Source organism: Arvicola amphibius, chromosome 12 (assembly GCF_903992535.2).
Source record: "Arvicola amphibius chromosome 12, mArvAmp1.2, whole genome shotgun sequence".
Classification (NCBI taxonomy): Eukaryota; Metazoa; Chordata; class Mammalia; order Rodentia; family Cricetidae; genus Arvicola; species Arvicola amphibius.
Genome location: NC_052058.2, coordinates 56,756,985 through 56,778,853, shown reverse-complemented (window position 1 = coordinate 56,778,853; position 21,869 = coordinate 56,756,985). Strand labels below are relative to the sequence as shown.

The following is a 21,869-nucleotide window of genomic DNA, read 5'->3' as shown; positions in this document are numbered from 1 at the left end:
AAGAAACACTTCTAGAACTCAAGGCAGCCATCAAACCACACACACTAATAGTTGGAGACTTCAACACTCCTCTCTCACCAATGGACAGGTCAATCAGACAGAAACCTAACAGAGAATTGAAAGACTTATTGGAGGTAATGAACCAAATGGACTTTACAGACATCTATAGAACATTCCACCCAAACAGGAAAGAATATACCTTCTTCTCTGCGGCTCATGGAACCTTTTCGAAAATTGACCATATACTTGGTAACAAAGCAAACTTCCACAGTTACAAAAAAATATTAGTAACCACCTGTGTCTTATCGGATCACCATGGATTAAAATTAGAATTCAACAACAATGCTACCCCCAGAAAGCCCACAAACTCATGGAAACTGAACAGTCAACTACTGACCCACACCTGGGTCAAGGAAGAAATAAAGAAAGAAATTAAAGTCTTTCTTGAATTTAATGAAAACAAAGACACAACATACTCAAACCTATGGGACACAATGAAAGCAGTGCTAAGAGGAAAGTTCATAGCACTAAGTGCCCACTTAAAGAAAACGGAGAAAGCACTCATTGGTGACTTAACAGCACACCTGAAAGCTCTGGAAAAAAAAGAAGCAGACTCACCTAGGAGAAGCAGAAGACTGGAAATAATCAAACTGAGGGCAGAAATCAACAAAATAGAAACACAGAAAACAATCCAAAGAATCAATGAAACAAGAAGCTGGTTCTTGGAGAAAATCAACAAGATTGACAAACCCTTAGCCAAACTAATCAAACGGCAGAGGGAGAACATGCAAATTAATAGGATCAGAAATGAAAAGGGGGACATAACCACAGACACAGAGGAAATTCAGAGAATCATTAGATCTTACTACAAAAGCCTGTATGCCACAAAATTGGAAAATGTAAAAGAAATGGACAGTTTTTTAGATAAATACCATATACCAAAGTTAAACCAGGACCAGGTAAATGCTCTAAATCGTCCTGTTAGTCGCGAAGAATTAGAAACTGTTATCAGAAACCTCCCTACCAAAAAGAGCCCAGGACCAGATGGTTTCAATGCGGAATTCTACCAGAACTTCCAAGAAGACCTAATACCTATACTACTTAAGGTATTTCATAATATAGAAACACAAGAGTCACTGCCAAATTCCTTCTATGAAGCTACAGTTACCCTGATACCTAAACCGCACAAAGACTCAACCAAGAAAGAGAATTTCAGGCCAATCTCACTCATGAACATTGACGCAAAAATTCTCAATAAAATACTGGCAAACCGAATCCAAGAACACATTAGAAAAATTATCCATTACGATCAAGTAGGCTTCATCCCAGAGATGCAGGGCTGGTTCAACATACGAAAATCTATCAATGTAATCCATCATATAAATAAACTGAAGGAAAAAAACCATATGGTCATCTCATTAGATGCTGAAAAAGCATTTGACAAAATTCAGCACCCTTTTATGATAAAGGTCTTGGAGAGATTAGGGATACAAGGGTCATTCCTAAATATAATAAAAGCTATTTACAGCAAGCCCACAGCTAACATCAAATTAAACGGAGAGAAACTCAAGGCTATCCCACTAAATTCAGGAACACGACAAGGCTGTCCACTCTCTCCTTATCTCTTCAATATAGTGCTTGAAGTTCTAGCAATAGCAATAAGACAACATAAGGGAATCAAGGGGATACAATTTGGAAAGGAAGAAGTTAAACTTTCATTATTTGCAGATGATATGATAGTATACATAAGCGACCCCAAAAACTCCACCAAAGAACTCCTACAGCTGATAAACTCCTTCAGTAACGTGGCAGGTTACAAGATCAACTCCAAAAAATCAGTTGCCCTCCTATACACAAAGGATAAGGAAGCAGAGAGGGAAATCAGAGAAGTATCACCTTTCACAATAGCCACAAATAGCATAAGATATCTGGGAGTATCTCTAACCAAGGAAGTGAAGGATTTATTTGACAAGAACTTTAAGTCTTTGAAGAAAGAAATTGAAGAGGATACCAGAAAATGGAAGGATCTCCCCTGCTCGTGGATTGGGAGGATCAACATAGTAAAAATGGCAATTCTACCAAAAGCAATCTATAGATTCAATGCAATCCCAATCAAGGTCCCATTAAAATTCTTCACAGAGATTGAGAGGACAATAATCAACTTTATATGGAAAAACAAGAAACCCAGGATAGCCAAAAAAATCTTATACAATAAAGGTTCTTCTGGAGGCATTACCATCCCTGACTTCAAACTCTATTACAAAGCTACAGTATTGAAAACAGCTTGGTACTGGCATAAAAACAGAGAAGTTGACCAATGGAATCGTATAGAAGACCCGGATCTTAAACCACAAACCTATGAACACCTGATCTTTGATAAAGGAGCCAAAAGTACACAATGGAAGAAAGAGGGCATCTTCAACAAATGGTGCTGGCATAACTGGATGTCAACCTGTAGAAGAATGAAAGTGGATCCATATCTATCACCATGCACAAAACTCAAGTCCAAATGGATTAAAGACCTCAATATTAATTTGAATACATTGAGCTTGATAGAGGAGAAAGTGGGAAGTACTCTACAACAAATGGGCACAGGGAACCGTTTCCTGCGCATAACCCCAGCTGCACAGACATTAAGGGCAACATTGAATAAATGGGACCTCCTGAAGTTGAGCAGCTTCTGTAAAGCAAAGGACACTGTCACTAAGACACAAAGGCAGCCTACTGACTGGGAAAAGATCTTTACCAACCCTGCAACTGACAAAGGTCTGATCTCTAAAATATATAAGGAACTCAAGAGACTAGACGGTAAAATGCCAATTAACCCAATTAAAAAATGGGGCGCTGAACTGAACAGAGAATTCTCAACAGAAGAAGTTCGAATGGCCAAAAGACACTTAAGGTCATGCTCAACCTCCCTAGCTATCAGGGAAATGCAAATCAAAACAACTTTGAGATATCATCTTACACCTGTCAGATTGGCTAAAATCCAAAACACCAATAATAACCTTTGCTGGAGAGGTTGTGGGGTAAGGGGTACACTCATCCATTGCTGGTGGGAATGCACACTTGTGCAACCACTTTGGAAAGCAGTGTGGCAGTTTCTCAGGAAATTCGGGATCAACCTACCCCAGGACCCAGCAATTCCACTATTGGGAATCTACCCAAGAGATGCCCAATCATACAACAAAAGCATATGCTCATCTATGTTCATAGCAGCATTATTTGTAATAGCCAGATCCTGGAAACAACCTAGATGCCCTTCAGTGGAAGAATGGATGAAGAAACTGTGGAATATATACATGCTAGAATACTACTCAGCGGTAAAAAACAATGACATCTTGAATTTTGCAGGCAAATGGATGGAAATAGAAAACACTATTCTGAGTGAGATAACCCAGACCCAAAAAGATGAACATGGGATGTACTCACTCATAATCGGTTTCTAGCCATAATTAAAGAACATCGAACCTATAAATTTGGGATCCTTGAGAAGATAATATGAAGGTGAACACCCAAAAAAAGATATAGTAATCCTCCTGGATATTGGAAGTAGACACGATCGCCAGGCAAAATTGGGAACTTGAGGGTTGGGCAAGACTGGGCCAAGGGAAGACGGGGAGAGAAAAGTGTGAAGGGGAGAATGGGGGGAGCTCGGAAGAATGGGGTGCTTGGGATATAGGAAGGGTGGATATGGGAGCAGGGAAGCATATATCTTAATTTAAGGAGCTACCTGAGGGTTGTCAAGAGACTTGACCCTAGAGGGGTTCCCAGGTTTTCAGGGAGATGCCCCCAGTTAGTTCCTTGGGCAGCTGAGGAGAGGGAGCCTGAAAAGGCCAGTTCCTATAGCCATACTGATGAGTTTCTTGCATATCACCATAGAACCTCCACCTGACGATAGATGAAGAAAATGACGGAGCCCCACATTGGAGCGCCGGATTGAGCTCCCGGGGTCCTGTTGAGGAGCAGAAGGAGAGAGAACATGAGAAAGAAAGTCAGGACCGTGAGGGAACCTCCATCTGGCGACAGATGGGGAAGGTGACTGAGCCCCACATTGGAGCACTGGACTGAGCTCCCAAGGACCTGATGAGCATCAGAAGGAGCGAGAACATGAAGGAGAAAGTCAGGAACTAGAGGGGTGCGTTCACTCATGGAGACGGTGGGACAGAACTAATGGGAGATCACCAACCCCAGTTGGAATGGGACTGATGGATCATGCGACCAAACCCGTCTCTCTGAATGTGGCCAACAAAGGGGGCTGACTGAGAAGCAAAAGACAATGGTGCTGGGCTCTGGTTCTTCTGCATGGACGGGCTCTGTGGGAGCCTTCTCAGCTTGGTCGATCACCTTCCTGGACCGGGGGGGAGTTGGGAGGACCTTGGTCTTGGCATGGAGTGGGGAACTCTGATGGCTCCTTGGCCTTGAGGGGGAGGGAGGGGAGGGGTGGGCGGAGGGGAGGGGAGGGAAGGGGGAGAAGGGTGGGAGGGAAGGGGGAGGAGGAGGGGAGGGAAGGGGGAGGAGGAGGGAAGGAGATGGAAATTTTTAAATGTGAAAAAAAAAAAAGAAATCTAACAGTAAAAAAAAAAAATAAAAAAATCAACAAAAAAAAAATAAAACTGTTCTTTGCCTGTTTTTCTGATTTGAACCTTGCCTCTTCCTCTTGGATTTTGAATCCTTGTCATTCATTTTTTAAATTCATTCCTTTCCTTTACCGGAAAACAAATTTTAGTAATTTTCTAAGAAAGGCTACAATGAGAATAAATATCTTTAAGATTTTGTATGTAAATGGAAACCTCCTGCTTTCATATTTAAATGATAACGTGACACACATGCTCAAGTGTAGGGAGAATTTAAATTTGAAAAGCATTTTCCCCATTATCTTCTGAACTCTAGCTTCCACGTTGATAAAGTCAGTGCCTTTCTGATTCCAGTTCATTTGTACTTGACCTCATCTTTGGTTTGATTAGTTTCTTCATCATCTCGTGAAACACTGAGTGTACTTCACAGTATTTTGAAGCTCCCTCCCGTCGTGCTGTGATGTGTGTTCTCTTTCACGCGTACTAATGCACGTATGTCTAGCAGGTTTCCTACACCTCTCCTCTTCCTCCCACCGTGTCCCCGCTGTCATTACCTTCACCGCCTGAATCTCGGGCGGTTGCTCCATCATCTCATTACTCTGCAGCACGGGGGCTGGAGAGCTGGCTCAGCGGTTAAGAGCATCGCCTGCTCTTCCAAAGGTCCTGAGTTCAATTCCCAGCAACCACATGGTGGCTCACAACCATCTGTAATGGGGTCTGGTGCCCTCTTCTGGCTTGCAGGCACACACACACACACACACACACACAGACGGAATATTGTATACACAACAAATAAATATAAAAAAAGAAAAAAAAGAAAATCATTACTCTGCAACGCATTAGTCACCTAACCCAGATGATTCTCTAATGTTTCTGCCTTTTGACTACTTTCTACTTTAAATCTTTAAAAAGAGAGAGAGAGAGAAACCTTTTAGGATGTACTTATATGAATCATTATTACAAATATTATATTTGAAAGAAATAAACTTCACATAGTTTAAGAACAAAGTAAAAGATACTAAAAATATATAGACTCTCCCACATGGATCCAGTTTTCATTCTCTGTACCTGCCTCTCCTTGTACTTTTGGATATTATTATTATTAACCTGTATTTATCAGAGTTTCTTTATGCAGATACAACAAAAATATGAGTACATCTACTCTTCCAAAGCAATGCATTATTTCCTTTTGATCTTCTCCCTACCTATTGTGACTTTCCCCAGCAAAATCATTATCTATTTTTTTTCTTTTCTCAAAGTTTCTATATGTAGCCCTGGCTGTCCTGACACTCAATTTGCAGACCAGGCTGGCCTTAAACTCACAAAAATCCATCTGCCTCTGCCTCCTGGGTGTTATCTGTATATGCACAGGTGTGGGTCATCCAATGAAGCAGAGGAAACCCACCAGAGGGAATACTTTTTACAGAGAATGATTGCTCCTCCCCCAGCAGGTAACAACTGCAATAGTTCCTCATTAAGGAAAGGGATCTGAAGAGCACCTCACCAGGTGTGCTGGAATTTTGGCTCATCTGATCTTGTGTAGGTAACCATAGCTTTTGTGAGCTCTTGAGTTCCTGTCAACGCATACTTGCAACATGTAACTAAGTTCCATTTAGGCAGAATGGGGCACAGACTTGACTATCTAAGCTCTGAAGACCAGAATGGAGAAGAGTACAATTGAACTGTACAGTTCAGCCTTGGGACTTCTGCATAATTATGTTAAGATTCCATCTAGAACTTCCCCCTGTCCTGGGAGTTGTTCCCCAAATACACAACTACTTTAGTTTAACTTCTTTTAGAGAAGAAATGGCTATTGTTTTCAAGAGTGTATTAAGGGTTCCAGCTGCTTGTGAAGGATAAGTAGGGAATCTGTGTGTCTAAATTCTTTTTACAAACATAATGCCTCTTTCTCACCTTTCCCAACCTATATCTCCCACAAAAAGGTCTTCAATTCCCAAGCCTGTGTGAGGCCCTGAAGCTTAATTGGCCTGATTTTCTCTTGGCTTTCCCTTTAACACACTCATCTCTCAGTATTTTCAGTTTTATTTGGTCAGTGGCTACTGGTATCTTCCTTGCCCATCTTCCAACATTTTGTTGGTGTTGCTTGTAATCTCAATTTTTCCTCCCCTTTCCATCTTTCTTATACTTTTACAAATCCTTTACTATAACCTTCGTGCGGTTCCAGAGGAAGGCTCTGGTCTACTGATTTTAACCTCAGGCCCATAGTCATCTCATTTCCATTTACCATGGAAGAGAAACAGAATTTGTCATGAGAAGACCTGGGTGTGAGACTTAAGTCTCTGCTTCCATGGTTGCAGACATGCAATACCAACCCCCCAACAAAGCCCTTTCCATAACTGTGGGATGCAACTGTTAATATGAGCTATTCACATTCCATCCGAGCCAGGACTTCCTTTTTTCATTCATCTGTCCATTCAGCTAATCCATCTAATTGTTCATTCATCGCCATCTTTTCTTCTGTCTTCACTCCCTCCTTCCCTCCCTCCCTCCCTTCCTCCCTCCCTCTCTTCCTCCCTCCCTCTCTTCCTCCCTCCCTCCTTCCTTCCTTCTTTTCTTCCTTCCTTCTGAGAGAGAGTCTTGATTTGTATCCCAGAATGGTTTCAAACTCACATATAACCAACGTTGGATAAAAACTGTCAGCAATCCTCCTGCCTCAGCCTCCCAGGTGCTATGATTACAGGCCATGTATCACTATACCCAGCCAGTTAGTCATGGTTTTAAGCCATAGGGCATAAAAATGAATGTGTAATAATCCTTTTAGAAGGAACTTCACAGGCTCAGAGAAGAAGGGCACGTATTAACTATTCGTAGCTATAATAACTGGAGACAGATGTCAGGTTTTATAGAAGCAAGCCCTCCCCTGACTCAGACCAAGAAGAGTCAAGAAAGAATTCTTTGAAAGAAGTGACATCCAAACTGTGTCTTCAAGGATGAGCTAAAGTTCAAAGAGCAGAAGAGAGCCAAAGATCAGGGAAAAAGAGTCTGCCTTGCTGAAGTAAAAAGTTCAGATTCTGAGAATGGAAACAGAGAAGCTGGCAAGCACCTTGGAAAGCAGGCCATTCCTACCAAGATAGGAACTTAAACGTGACATAGTGAGTGTTGGAAGTCTTCTCAGCTGTGGAGAATACCCTGAACTCTTGTTATCCAGCAGCTCATCCTTGTGTAAGGGTGGGAACCAACCTTATCACTTGGAAGTTGGATACTGTTATGGATTTGCTGCAGGTCCCCAGCAGCTTGCTGCAGGGTCCCAGTGGCGGCAGGTCCACAAACCAAGGTGGCTGGTTCCCAGTAAGCCCAGTGAGTGGGATGAGCAGGCGGCGGGCACATAGTACAAAATAGAATTGAATATTTATTAGTTGGGTTATGGAGGAGAACAAAAAAGGGGAGAAGGAGGGTGAGAGAGGGGGGAAGAGAAGGGGATACAGAGAGAGCCAAGATGGCCAGGGAGAGAAAGAGGCTGCAGGAAGTGGGTGTGGCTTGTCTCTTAAAGAGACAGCATTACAGACACTCCCTTTGCTGTTGCATTTTCTAGGCACAGGGTTTGTTTCCATCTTCACCCCATTTTGATGTGGGAGGGTCTTCTGTTTTAAGCAGGAAGAAGGAAGTGAGGTAGATGGCTCAGTCAGATGCCATGCCTCTCCTAAATGAGATAAATTGCCATGCCTCGCCTCTCTGGGGCAGACTGCCCTGCCTCTCCTCAGGGAGAGAGTCGCCATGAAGCCAGCCACCAGGACAGACATGCCGAATCTTTCCTGGTAAGACACCACTTTGTGGTGTTACACAGATTATTCAATATGGGTTAGTCAAGATGTGAGTAAGAGGTTGAAAATAATGGGCCAGGCAGTGTTTAAAGGAATACAATTTGTGTGTTGTTATTTCGGGGCATAAGCTAGCCGGTGGCCGAGAGCAGGGCGGCGAGAAGCCGCCCGCAGCTCCACACTACAACATTTAAGACTGATGTGGACAATACAATACATGCAAAGCCTTTTAACAGTGCCTGGTGGAATTTCTTACTCAACTTTGTTATGTCAGTAGATAGAACACAGCTTCAAGCTATTGCACTGCACACCGAATGGAAATTTCCTCTTGCTTTAAAAATCGGTGGAGTAATCCATCACATCTGATGTTTCCCCTGCCCGTGTTTTCTACTTATTTTTGCAATTTTAACAGTTGACCAATTAATAACACAATATATTAACCTATTCAAAGCAACCAAGCAATGATGGTATGTAGGTGTTAACTCCACCCAAGAAATATATTTGTATATTGGCTCAGGTCTTCAATCTCTGTCCCAAAGAAATTCTTAAAGGGGTTATCCATATTTGTCAGACAGTAGGTAAGTATCTACAGATAGGTTTTCTATCACATGCTCTTCTGATCTTATCGTATGATCAGTTCCATAGTCTCCTTATGGTTAGTCAGAATCACCAAGTCTTCTCCAACAGAAGGAATGAATAGTCCTCAAGAGGCTCAGGGCTAAGGTGTGCTATGGAGATGGTACTGAAGAGGTCTCCAGTAAACTCAAATTTTGACTCTATTCAAATGACTATCCATAGCTGCTTTCCATATACGAGTTTCTTAGTAAGCATATGCTGATACCTGGATATGAGAATAATACATTCATTTCTGCAGTGGAATAATCGTTCTGTACACTTTGAATATGTCTTACTTTTTTTGGTTGATAAAGAACTGATTGGCTAGTAGTCAGGTGGGAAGGTGGGACAGCCAGACACAGAGGACACTGGGAGGAAGGAAGGCAGAGTCAGAGGTGTTACCAGCAGACACAGAGGGAGCAGGAGATGCCATGCTAATAAAAGTACTGCCACATGACAGAGCATAAATAAGGAATATGGGTTAACTTAAAATGTAAAATCTAGTTAATAATAAGCCTGAGCTACTGACCAAGCATTTACAATTAATATAAGTCTCAGAATGATTATTTGGGACCCGGCGGTCAGGATAGGAAATGTCTATTTGCACATTTCCAGATTAATGCCTCATTTCTTTATATAAATTCATATTTTTAAAAAAGTATTCAGGAATTATTTCAGAAAAGGTGAGTTTACAATATAAATATTATAAACAAGTATTTATAATACCACTGAATAGACCTTTGGTATACTGCCTTTTGATATTGTTATTGTTTATATAAAATTACTAAAAGTGTTGTCATTGTAGTAGAAGAATAATTTAGGGTACCCTTGGGAGAAGTAGAACAGAAGTTCAGGCTGGAAGAAAGCATACTGAATAAACTTGAGCAGAAGTAAAAGGCATGCAGTAAAAGGTTGCATTCTAAAGGTGGTTTAAATAGCTAGAAATTTCATTGAAACATTCCTTCCACAAATGCATCTATTTACATAGGTATGCATGTATATATGAATGTATATATGTATTTACATGAGCCTTTGGATGTTTGAGTGACTTGAGGGGATCTTTTATTAGTTACAGGATAGTTTGCATTGAGATGCTTAACCCAGATCAGTGGCTTTTGACATAGACTTCACAACTGGAATCTTCCTAATAGTCCTATTCTGAAGTTGTAGACCATGAACCTAAATTACCTTTCTACTGCAATGCTAACACTCGTAGTGATTTTATAAAAACAGTAACATTATCAGTGAATATTACAAGAAATGTCTATTAAGTGGCATCATCAATAACTTTTACATTGTAAAATTCATAGTCCTCACTGTGAACATGAAAGTTATGTCTGTTTATCATTTAGTGATAGGAAAAGCAAAGCTCTGAGAACTTAAGCTGCCTATGGTCACAGTGACAGCAAATGGCATAGGGGGACATTGATTGAGGCTGGGTAGGTTACTTGGGCCTGGGGTAACTTGCATCTGTGGCTCTCAAAAGTTCATCACTGTTGCTGGAGCCAGCCATGATAAGCTAAGTCTGGACAGGTCACCCAAAGGAAGCTCTTTACTTCCAACCATTATCACCTGCCAGAGTAGAACTCGGCCCTCATTAAATTTAATAAGAGGCCTGAGTCTCAGTTTACCCTGAAGGAATACCTGGTAGCAGGAAAGAACCACAAGCTGAGATAAGCCAACCCCCAAGATTCAAAGGAAATTCCTGGCATTTCAAGCACTGTAAATAAAAACACCTGCCAGCACACATTCACTAGGACACCCAATACAAATGTCAGCCAATCAGGGGTCCTGAACCTCAGAGACCCCTCACCCCCACCTTTACTACTATAAAAACCCAATTCTAACTGAGCTCAGGGCTCTCTGGTTATTCCAATACATTGGGCATGCGGAGAGACCGAGTTTGCAAACTTGATTAAAATAAAGGCTCTTTGCTTTTACATACGGGACTCAGACTTGGTTTCCTTGTTGGCTTGTGTGGGGACCTCACGAGTTTGGGCATAACAACTGTATGATTCTTTCCTTTTTGTAAGCCTCTCTAGGTACAAGTGTAGAATTGTGAAGGCCTCAAATGATGATTCTCTAATACCAAAATGCCGTTTGCTCTTTCTGTGAGTTGTATTCTTTACAGACCTTGCCTTGGGGATGCTCAGACCCACACAAGTAGGGTGCGCCACCTGTCTTGGGCATCCCAGATTTCGTTGAACCTTAAAGATTTTTTTTCTTTTCTGCAAAGAATTGTTTTAGTGATTTTTCTTTACAAGATCAAGGGAAAAGAAATGTCTCAGTGTTCCTGACACTACCTGCTCATTAACCTCTCTGTGTCATTCCTTACTTGGAAAACTGAGTCTGCTTGACTTTTCTGGGCTTCCTTTAGCCTGGTGCTTTGGTTTCAGGTATACCCCATGCTTCGTCTCCACATCCACCAGTGAAAACGATGGAATGAAGTATAAGGAAAGCACACCCAAGTGCGACACAGGAGCTATCGTGGGTTGAACTGTGTTCCTCCAAATAAACCAGATGATTGAAATTCTAATCTGCACTACAATGGACCTTAAAGTCCAATATGAATGGTGTCCTGGAAGAGTCCAAGATTAAGAATATAGACATGCAGGTTCCAGAAATAGGAAGGTAGAAATAAAGAAATATAAAGTTGTAAGCCTAGGAGAATGAGAGCAGGCTGTCAGCAGCTTCTTAAGCAGTTTACGGATTAACTACTAACAGTGGGTTTCTTTGCTTCACAACCCATAGCACTATCTGCAAGGCTGAAGCAGCCCTCTGCAAGTTGAGGGTCAGCTTTTAGATACCCCACTGCCCCGCTCCTCTCCCCCAGCCACTCATGACCAGCAACTGAATGATGGGATGTACCTGACATTTTGGTCATGCATTGTCCCCTACCCTTCCCTGCTACACAAAGCTGACAGTATCAGGGGAGTGTAGAGCTTTGGTAAACACCATCTGGAAGTACCTGAGGGAAACAATGGGCTAAATACAAGCACTAGTTTAACTGAAAACCCCTACTAATGGAAATCCTAAGAAAAGGCAAGTTGTATTGGAGTTTTACTACGAAATTGTAAAAATTCTTTAATTCCTGCCTACTGCTTGCTTCTTGCTATAAAAAGGGGAATTTGGAAACCACCCATTGCCACAGCTACAGAAGCCCATCTCTGGCTGTGGTCACAGCTATAGCTGATAAGCGTTTTGTGCCCCATGATGATTTTCTTTTTTCTTTTTCTGGAATAAAGTTGGCTTCTGGTTTAATAGACTTTGGTGGCCTGTCCCCATCTTTGCATAGCACTGGGACCGAACAGTCCTGAGAGGAGGGGAGGAAATTGGGTGCAGAGACAGACAGAAACATGGAAGCTATGTAAAGTGAAGTTCTAAGAAGAAGTCGGCTGTCTACAAAGCAAAGAAGAGCCTGCAGGCCTGAAACATGCTTCTCACAGCAATCTGCTGACATTTGACTTTAGACTCCGACCTTCAGAACTGCAAGACAATACATTTCTGTTGCTTGAGGCGCCCAGGGCCTGGTACTTTGTGACTGACTTTCAGGCTAGCTGTCACAGTGGGTGAGCAGGGAGGAAGTCAGCCTGCAGGAGAGCATCCTCATGGAGCCAGTGCTGACTGTGCCTTGCTGAGGAAGCACACAGCAGGAATGGAGGGCCTCCAGGGAGCCACCCACAGAGCTGTGCAGGCTCTGGAACTCTCTCCTGGGAGCTCGGAAGGAAGATGCTGAGCTGCCAGCATCTGGCTCTTTCTCTGGTTTAGGGGGGCTAGTATCTCTTGCTGCCATGCCAACCGAGGATATCAGAGACTTTGGGCATTTTTTCTCTCCTGCTAAAAGGCCATCAGGTTTAAGGCTTTGAAGCCAGCACTTATGAACAGGTTTGCCTTCTTGAAACATTCACTCCAATGTGAGTTAGTCCAGGCACTCTTCTTTCCCATCCTTCCAAGGCAACAGCCTGCTTCTATCAGCGAGAACATCCTTACGTATCTTGAAACATTTACCGTAGCGTGTGAGCTCAGTAACTAATATGTTTTTGTTCTTCCTTGAGCCAGGAATGGTGATACTCCTTCAGGCTCTGAGTCGAAGTCTGTCCCCTGCCTATTCCACCCTCCATGTCACCTGCCACACCATCACAGACAGCCCCACCCCCGAGAGCTCTGGTAATCATTTCATCATCCATGGCTTTTAACAACGATGAAAGAATCTCCTATTTGCCGCTGTCTGCCTGAGTGAAGGGGACACACAGAGACTCTTTGTCCCTGTTTACAAAGCAAAGTACATTAGAGAGAAGCTTCATAGGGGTCGAGATTGAAGCTTTCCCAGGCCCCACCGCTGAGGAGATGGAATATGTTTGATAAACGCACACTGAATACAGATCGTGTTTAGAGAGCTCTCAAGGAAGAATGCATTTATAATATTTCTTTAACTGAAAGCCTAGGAGGAGATAGGCAGACAGCTGAAGGCCAACAAGAGTGTCACCACTGACAGACATGGAAAGTGGCAGTGACCGGGCTCCTCCTGCCTCTGGAAACTGCGGACAGAAATTGCAACCACTGTGGCCTCCACTGAGGAGCAAACCAAGCTCTGACCAAACTTCTTTCAAAGTAATTAGACGTTTATGCTAATACGATAGAGGTCACCCCTTCCCCCCCTCCCCAGTTATTCTCTGTGCTCAGCTCCTGTTGGAAGGAGGACGGAAATGAGAAACACTCCCAAGAACTCAGCACGGTACAAAACAAGGAACTTCGCAGAGCCCGGGAGTGAATCTTGGCTCTGCTTCTTTGCTTTATTAGATGCTGTGAACTTGGGCATCTTCACCCCCGTATTTCATACATGTATGCAATGTGTTTGATGAAATTCATGCCCCATTCCCGCTAATTCTTCCCTTAGCCCCTCCACTACTTTTCTTCCCAACTTTATAATCTGTCTCTCTGTCTCTGTCTCTGTCTCTGCTTCTGCCTCTCTCCCTCTCTCCCTCTCTCCCTCTCTCTCTCTCTCTCTCTCTCTCCTCTCTCTCCTCTCTCTCTCTCTCCTCTCTCTCCTCTCTCTCTCTCTCTCTCTGTGTGTGTGTGTGTGTGTGTGTGTATCCATGTCCACAGCCCCCCTCAGTCCACTTAGTGCTGCCTATACATGCCTGGGTATACGACAATCTACTAGAAAGTGGGTAACAATTTAAGGGCCACATCTCTGAAGAAAACGGACTCTCCCCACAGCCATCAGTAGCCAGTAGCTCCTCAGCTAGGTGTAAGACTTCATGAACCCCTCTCTCACCCATGCTGCGATTTCAGTTGGCTTGATCTTGTTCAGATCCTGGGTATGCAGCCACAACTCACTTTCCTAGTGTTTTATGAAAGGGAATACATACGTGAACTGAGAGATTTGTAAATTGTAAAGTGACCCTCCATTTCCTCTTCCTTTCCCAGGTCACCCCAGCTCTGCGCACACAGCCTGACGACATGTATGTAACCAAACCAAGCAGATGATGTTCTGTGAAAAGGATATTTTCAGGAGATGATTCAGCAACTTTCTAAACACTAAACTGGCTGCCAGACGCGAAGTCCAGCAGTGCGGCTGTTCTCTCTCCTCTCTCTTTTCCTTCAGTTCTCATCATCTTCAAACATACCGGATGACATATGGAAGTTCTTCACCTTCATCATTTCAGGTTTTATGCCAATCTCCATGAATACAAGGTTGTTGTTGTTGTTGTTGTTGTTGTTGTTGCTGTTGCTGTTGCTCCCCACCCACTCTGACATGGCTTGGGCCCACTCGTTGCCATGTACATTAATGAAGATGGTCTTCATCCTACCATGTTTAGACTTAAAGGTTTCAGTTTCACAGTGATATAACAGTGATACACAGTCGGTATAAATCTGACTTAAGGTTTTGATCTCTGGTCCTCTTCCTGGCTATGGATACACAGCATATAACTCTATAGATGCTGGGCAGTGGCAGTGAGTTGACATTCCTACTAAGAATTCCTACACTACTAAGAAGCTAAACAACAATTGTGTTTGTGTACTGTGTTGCCAAAGTATGTCATTTGGTAGGTGTGATGGTTAGTGTTCATTAGCAACCTGACAGAGACTATAACCACCTTGGAAATGGGTCTCTGGGAGATTATCTTGATTACACAATTGATGTAGGAAGACCCTTCTTAATTATGGGTGGGATCATTCCCTGGGTGTGTATAAAATGGAGTGTGTAAAATGAAGAGAATGTACTAGCAAGTGTTCATGTTTCTGCTTCCTGGTTGTAGATGTAATGCCACCAGCTACTTAAAGCTCTTGCTGCCTTGACTTTCCCACGGGTCGGCTGACAGTCGATCCTTAGAGCTGAGCCAGCACAAGTCCTTTATCCAAAGTCAAGGATTATGTGCTTACAAAAGCTCTTATTCGTTCTGAATCTTCACAGAGCAAGGCGAGAAGTAGGGACAAACTGTGCTCTGAGAGGGCTGGAGAGATGGCTCAGCGGTTAAGAGCGTTGCCTGCTCTTCCAAAGGTCCTGAGTTCAATTCCCAGCAACCACATGGTGGCTCACAACCATCTGCAATGAGGTCTGGTGCCCTCTTCTGGCCTTCAGGCATACACACAGACAGAATATTGTATACATAATAAATAAATAAACAAATAAATAAATAAATATTTAAAAAACTGTGCTCTGAGAGCTGGAGAAGGAGACGTGAGATCATGCTTCCTGTCTGACACTTGAACATTGAAAAAATCTAAGCACAGTGATAAGGTAAACTCTAGAAGAATCCAGGTTAGTAAGTCAGGCATCTGAAGAAGCTTTTGCTTTTGGTACAAGATCTTGAATAACAGTATAAACAAACCTAGGAAGTTCTGAGCTCCATCTAGCCCTGTTTCTGATTATGTCTACATGTAACGGAAACTCTCATGCTGCCTGGAGATCATATTTGGCATGAAGACTTAGGTTATAATTGTGAGACCAGGGCATTTTCTTTGAAGTTTACCCTTGATGTCTTCCTTCCTCTGGTGCAATGTGCCTATTGCTTCCCTTGGGACAGACACATGTCAACATGCATGGTCAAACCATCTTAGGCTGCAGCACTCATGGTCACTGGGTCTGTGTACACCTTACACTTATGGAGCAGTGAACAATGAGCAAGCCTGTAGGAGTTGTGTAAGGAGTGAGTAAAGATGTGAATGGATGGGTAGAATCTCTCAGAGAGGCGAGTCTTCTCTGGGTAGCATCTTGGATTTTGGATCTGTGTTTCTACACTTTATGGTATTGCTTTCATCAAAATAGTCTATCCTTACTCCTCCTCCCCACCTCTCCTTCTTATAGGAACTTGGACTTCTCTGACAGTAGAAAGCAGAAGGAACAAATGTGCCTAAATATGTTGCCTACCCAGTGCCATTTGCATTTCAAGAGGCTTCTGAGCACTCTAAACACAAGTCAAATGAACAAATCCCTAGTCATTGAAGAGGAATCATTATGGATCTCTAAAGAAATCATCTAAGGAAGAAAATGTTTAGTCAGTGCAGTGGGGTGGCTCTTTCTATAACACTGAATATGTTATGGAAATGGCAATTTCTAAAGATTCTATTTATTATAATGCTAAAGGCCAACCAAGGCATTGACTATGTAATACTACCACTTCTGAGCACCCATTATGTACCCGCTCCCTACCCTCACAAAATACAGGCATTGAAGCCTTTGGTTATAGAGTTGATTATTTATTTCTCTTGCAAATGTCATGCACCTGTTATGTGACAGGCATTTCTCTGGACTCTTAGGGTAGATTAAAGAACAGCACAGATAGTAAGCTCCACCCTCATGGAACTTGTATTCCAGATCAAGCAGCAGACAATGCATGATATGTACAAATATAAAAACATATATTCTGTATCGCATAAGAAAAAACCACAGTGAATAGAGTCAGACAGATCAGAGTTCGGTGGTGCAGGTCGGGCAGCGGTGGTGTCACACTGTAACGTTGAGGAGGTGGTCAGATCATGTCGTTGACGAGAGGGCAAGCAGTAAGCCCAGCAGATACTTTGGGAAAGAAAGTTGATGAAAGTCTCTGTGGGGAACAGGTGTGTGTGTGTGTGTGTGTGTGTGTGTGTGTGTGTGTATGTATGTGACCTGACCATGCAAAGTCAAGAAGTGAGAGGTCTTGGAGTAGAGTTATCAAAGGAAGAGTCAGAGGAGTAAAGTAAGAGAGGTAACAGTATATGGTTAGTCATGGTTCCGTACAGCAACAGAGCCATTGGAACCCATACATTACATTAATATATAACATATTTGTAGTTACTAAATTATATAAAATTATGGTGGGGCCCACAAAGATACACAGTAATGACAGCTGACATTTGGAAGGCAATCCATGAGAGATTTACACATCTGATGGAGGTTAAATTCACGTGGGCATGGCCCGTGAAAAGCATTGCCTTTTGAATAGCTGGCTGCAAATTCTCTTGTGTGATAATATGCTCCTCTCCTAACTCAGCCTCAGGACCCCAGCAGTATATCCCTCATCTGTCGGCCACAACCTTCCTTGGTTCTATTAGGATGACTTCTTCCGACACTATAATTTCTGGCATATAATGAATTGGAACAGAGATTTGTAATTGAAATTATAATTGGGACAGAATTAGAGCTAAGAAATTAAAGATAATTAAGGCAAAAAAATTAGAATTAGAAAAAAAAAACAATAAAGAGATACAACTGGAACTGTAAGCACGTGAATCTTTCCTTTCAGGTTAGAGTTGTCCTAAGATCCCTTTTGCTACTCTGAGGCCACTGACCTGAACCCTGGGAGGAAGTCAGCAGAGTAGGCCTCTGTTGGCTTTTGATAATATTATACTGTATTGTACATCTCATATTCTACCACATATTAATATATATGCTACACATTATATAGGTATCATATTATATATATCATATGTCACACATTGCATCATATTGTATGTTATATAATGCATATGATATGCCATACATATATATCATTATAAAAGGAGATTCACTAATTAGCTTACATGACTGGAGGCTGGATAGTCACCCAGGGTCTATCAGCATGCCAGAGAACTAATGAAACAATAGCTATGTAGTCCAAGGAGACAGACAACTCTGAACAAGAGCCCATGTCGAGAGTCTGTAAGCTGCAGTCTGATGTTCATTATTGATGGTGAAAGCAATAGTCACACCTGCTCAGAAAGAACTGAGCCTGCGAGCACTGGATGGCATCCTCCTTCTTCCTTCTTTGTTCCACTGGGTCCTCAGTCTACTGAATGGTCCTGTCCACATCCTGGCTGGGCCTTCTCAATTATGTTCCACACGAGCCACCTCTGGAAACTCCCTCACAGACTCACAAAAATATGTTTTACTGATCTCTAAAGTCTCTCTTAACTTAGTCAGTGGACGGTTATAATTGACCTGCACGGTGTGCTGGCTTGAATGAGAAATGATCCCTGTCGTCTCATGTATTTCTACACCTGATCGCTAACTGATGGCACTATAGGAAAGGTCATGGAACCCTTAGGAGATGAAACCTTGCTAGAGGACGTATGTCACTGGGGGTCGGCTTTGAGGGCTCTACGCCTTGACTTGATTCCTGTACCCTCCTCCAACCCCTAAGTCATGAGTGAGGGTGAAAATGATACCAGCCAGCTTCCTGCTTCTCCCACTGTGCTTTCCCTGATTGTTGCTCTGCCTTTCTTGCCACCATGGCTCCATCCCTCTAAATCATAGGCCAAAACAAACTCTTTCTTCTATACGTTGCTTTTGGTCCAGGTATTTTATCAGAGCAACAGAACCCTAACTGATAGAGACAGGTAGACCATTGGGGATTCATGTATCATAGTAAGGGCTGGGGTTTTCCCTCTGAGTGGAAAACAGAGCCAACACAAGTTTGGATCAAGGAAGAATTCAGATTGTTGAGGCACTAGTGTTGTGCAGTGGAACAGTGGAGCACCAGAGCTGTTGGGCAGCAACTCCAGTTTTCCAGGCTACAGGGGACAGTGACTCGTGTGGGCAGCACTCCTCAGAGTAAAGCATAATCAGAACTGGGATGTTTTAACCATTAATTACTCAAGGTTTCTTGATGACTTCTTTAAGTGTGGGAGACAAATAGGATTAACGCCAAGGTTTTGGTCCATTAAACTGAAGGAGGAAGACTATGAATACAATGGGTTTGGAGATGGGGAGTGGGGAAGATGGGCACTGTCATATTGAGTCTAAAATATCTATTGATATTAAGATATCTGATATTGAGTCAACCACATAAGACAGCTTTCAGAGCTTCCAAAGTGTGTTCCTGTCTCACATGCTGGACATCAATGTTGTATGGAAAGCCACGGCTTAATACATATCAGAGGTGATAAGCCTCTGCTACTTCTAAATCTAGCTACTTTCTGGTTTCATTTCCAGAAAAAATTTCAGTGAAGACAAGCAGCAAGGATTTGATATTTCTCCAAATATATAAATAAGTAGCGCTTCTAATGACCTTAGAAGTTGTCTTAGTTAAGGTTTCTATTGCTGTGAAGAGATCTCATGACCATGACAACTCATATAAAGGAAAACATTTAATTGAGGTGGCAGCTTGCAGTTTCAGAAGTTCAGTCCATTATCATCATGGTGGGGAGCATGGCAGCATGCAGGCAGTCATGGTGCTGGTTACATTTTGATCAGAAGGCAGCAGGAAATGGTCAGTATGTCATACCAAAGGAGACCTCAAAGCCCAACCCCCACAGTGACACATTTCCTCCAACAAGGCGACACCTACCCCAACAAAGCACTTCCTAATAGTGCCACTCCCTGTAGACTTATAGGAGCCAATTACATTCAAACTACCACCACAAAACTTCACATAGAATACTATAATTGCTTAATTACAAGAGGCAGGTATCTTCCCTTTGTTAGGGTTAAATTCATGTCTTCATATTAACTGACTATCAGAGTACTACAAATTTTCTTTCATTTTGTATTTGACCCAACTACTGCGATAGCACATTGAAAGAAATGAATATAAAACATAATATAACTCTCTAATAATAAGATATCTGTTTTGGTTTCACATTTCTTCTCATTATTTCGAACTTTATATAAAATCATTGGTTAGGATATTTTGCAGCTTCATGACTCAGCACAAGGATTCCATGGTGTAGCAAGGATAAGGCACAATCGTAGAACCACTTAAAGAGAAGCGGAGTGATTCCACTGAAATGTTATTCTGCTAATACTTTAAAAAAAAAAAACACTTGCCGATCATCATGGTGGACAAAATAGCACCTGATCCTGAGGGTTTATGTATGATCTTTGGGGGTTTTTGTTTTACTAATAAGTGTCTATGTTTTAAATCTATGAACTACCGAGTACTTTTCTTATATGCACACATTCCCTTGTCATTCTTTTAAAATTCATTTTTTAAATTTTCATTATGTGTGTGCCTGCCTGTGGGTATGTGCATGAGACTACAGGTGCCTGTGGAGACCAGGCAATGGTATCAGATTCCCTGGCAGGAGGGTTACAGGAAGTTGTGAGTCACCTGACATGGGTTTTTGGGACTGAAATCCTGTTCTCTGCAAGAGCAGTAAGTACCCTTAATGGCGGATCCATATCTCCAGTCCCCATCTCCTTCATGATTTGATCTGTCTAGTGATGAAAACAAGAGATAAGAACAAGTAAGGCAGTTTTAGGAGCAGGTTAGTTCCTGTCCTTGGCCAACAACAGGAAGTATCTTTGGTCCTGTATGGGCTAGAGGCCAGGGATGCCAGAAGGGAGCTCTGGTTTCTTTTCTCTCCTCTCCTAAGTAATACCTCTGCTGGAAGCTGTATGAGAGGATGTGACCGAACTTCCAGCCCCAGGCACTAATCCTTCCCCATCAACAGCTTGGAATTGGATCTCCAGATTTTCCGGGTGGAAATAGGTTATTTCCCAATTTTAGCCCATCTAAGTGATTTCAGTGTCTGAACTCTTGAAGGAGATACATTAGGAAGCAGGACAAATATTAATATCACTAAGGCCATTGCGGATGGACCTGTCTCTCATTGTTTGGCTTTGGTCCCAGCTTCCCATTCTTTTGGTAACAGTAGAAAGGTAAATATCAGCTTTGCCACTCCTTAAGTCTCTCAGTCAACAGAATCAAGTGCCTGTGGCCCTGGATAGAGCCTGATATTATGATCTGCTCCAAAGATTAGCACATTATCTATTATTATTATTATCTCCTTCTTTAAGAGTTAATCCCTCTGGGTCTGTCAACCATTTGGGGCAACAGACCACCCTTCAAGAAGACTGATGCATTTCAAGCCAAGAATATGGGAAGAATAATTATTCCTTTAATGAGACAATGCACTTATTTTCTGCTTGTGGTGTCTCTACCATGTGATTTGCCCACTTTTTCTGAGTACCAACTCAGAAAAGCATAACTTTTTCTGGTTCTTCTATCTCTTTTTGTTTGTAATCCTGGCCAAAAGCTTAATCAGGCTTTCTTCAGTACTCTGGGCTTTCTTGCTCTTTCTCTGACCCCACTTCCCCTCTGCCATGTAGTTGCTTGCTTGCCAAGCTACATGGCAAAGGGCATGGCTTTTCCTCTTCTCCATATCCATCTCCCTCCTCTCACAGCTGCCGAGACTTGTAGTTTGCCTACCCTGTTGTTTTTCCTTTAAATTGTAGTGAAATTGTCTTCAATCTTCCTTTGGAGCCTATTTAAAATTATTTTATCAATAAGCTTAAGAACCTCAAAGAGAGAACTCTAACTTTTCTACTTTCTACAATTTCTTAAAGAGAAAGAATTGTTCATGTCTGTTTGGTGGCATGGGTGAGGGAAAGATGCCCTTCCCCTTTGCTACCTGTGGCAAGCTAGAGAACTATCCCTGGGGTCATGAGAGTGAGAGAACTAGCCTTGTCCTCCACCAGCTACAGCACAGGAAA

The 21,869-nt window shown here is 42.4% G+C and overlaps 1 long non-coding RNA gene across 2 annotated transcripts in view; it reads left to right on the top strand.

Annotated features, from left to right (window-relative positions):
• LOC119827448 overlaps positions 1-15,512 on the top strand; it is a 28,991-nt gene extending 13,479 nt beyond the window's left edge. The window contains exons 2-3 of one of the 2 annotated variants that reach the window (XR_005287669.1): positions 13,031-13,582; positions 14,402-15,512. This is a non-coding gene — a long non-coding RNA (uncharacterized LOC119827448). Of the gene's footprint in view, positions 1-13,026; positions 13,583-14,401 lie in introns of both variants that reach the window. The other variant, XR_005287670.1, reaches the window with a different exon arrangement.
• The last annotated feature ends 6,357 nt before the right edge of the window (positions 15,513-21,869 follow it).